The sequence below is a fragment of the Manacus vitellinus genome, unplaced genomic scaffold (genome assembly GCF_001715985.3).
Source record: "Manacus vitellinus isolate BGI_N305 unplaced genomic scaffold, ASM171598v3 scaffold_43_pilon, whole genome shotgun sequence".
Classification (NCBI taxonomy): domain Eukaryota; kingdom Metazoa; phylum Chordata; class Aves; order Passeriformes; family Pipridae; genus Manacus; species Manacus vitellinus.
In genome coordinates, this window is record NW_021940560.1 from 1,094,667 (window position 1) to 1,095,612 (window position 946).

Here is a 946-nt window from a genome sequence, read left to right on the forward strand (position 1 = left end):
TCCTGATTCCCTGCATTCCTTGTTTCCTGCACTCCTTGTTCCCTGCATTCCTTGTTTCCTGCACTCCTGGCTCCCTGCATTCCTTGTTTCCTGCACTCTTGGCTCGCTGTATCCCTGTTTTCCTGCACTCCTGGTTCCCTGCATCCCTTGTTTCCTGCACTCCTGGTTCCCTGTATCCCTGGTTCCCTGCACTCCTGGTTCCCTGTATCCCTGGTTCCCTGCATTCCCAGTTTCCCGTACCCCCGTGCCCATCCCGTACCTCTCCCAGGGAGTAGTAGCGCCGCGGGATCTGGGAGTCGGGGTAGATGTTCTCCAGGTACCAGGAGAAGGGTTTGCACTTGAGGCTTTCCCTCAGGGCCTTCCTGACGGACACATCTCCATAATCCACCTTCACCACACCTGGAATGGGGAGAGAAGAGCTGAGCAAAATCCCCTTTGGACTCATCCCAGAGCCACCTCCAGCCGGCACCAGCTCCCAGTTATCCGGGTCCACGTGCTGGGATTGGGGTGCAGTGGGATGGGAGGGTTGTCAGCCTCACTGAGGATTATATCAAATTAAATCATTATATAAAATTAAATCATCCCACAATCATGGAATGGTTTGGGTTGGGAGCAACCTTAAAGCTCATCTTGTTCCATCTCCCTTCCATGGGCAGGGACACCTTCCCCTAGCCCAGGTTGCTCCAAGGCCCATCCAACCTGGCCTTGGACACTTCCAAGTGAACCAAAAGCAAGTCAAAAATTCCCTGTAGCCCAGTTAAATCTCATTTTGGACGAGAGCTGTGGTCCAACCTGGGCTGGCAAAGCAGCAGCAACTCCCAGCCCTCATCTGGAACAGTTTGGACAACACTCCCAGATTTATCTCTGAAATCCATCCTGCATTTCCTTCATCTTCTACTTCCCATTATTTATGGGATCTTACTTTGAAACTGTCACACAAGTGAAG

General features: G+C 52.1%; 1 long non-coding RNA gene across 1 annotated transcript in view; it reads right to left on the bottom strand.

Annotated features, from left to right (window-relative positions):
* Positions 1 to 394, bottom strand: part of LOC115307702 — a 3,981-nt gene extending 3,587 nt beyond the window's left edge. Inside the window, exon 1 of the long non-coding RNA XR_003916040.1 lies at positions 260 to 394. This is a non-coding gene — a long non-coding RNA (uncharacterized LOC115307702). The remainder of the gene's footprint in view (positions 1 to 259) is intronic.
* Between the last annotated feature and the right edge of the window lie 552 nt (positions 395 to 946).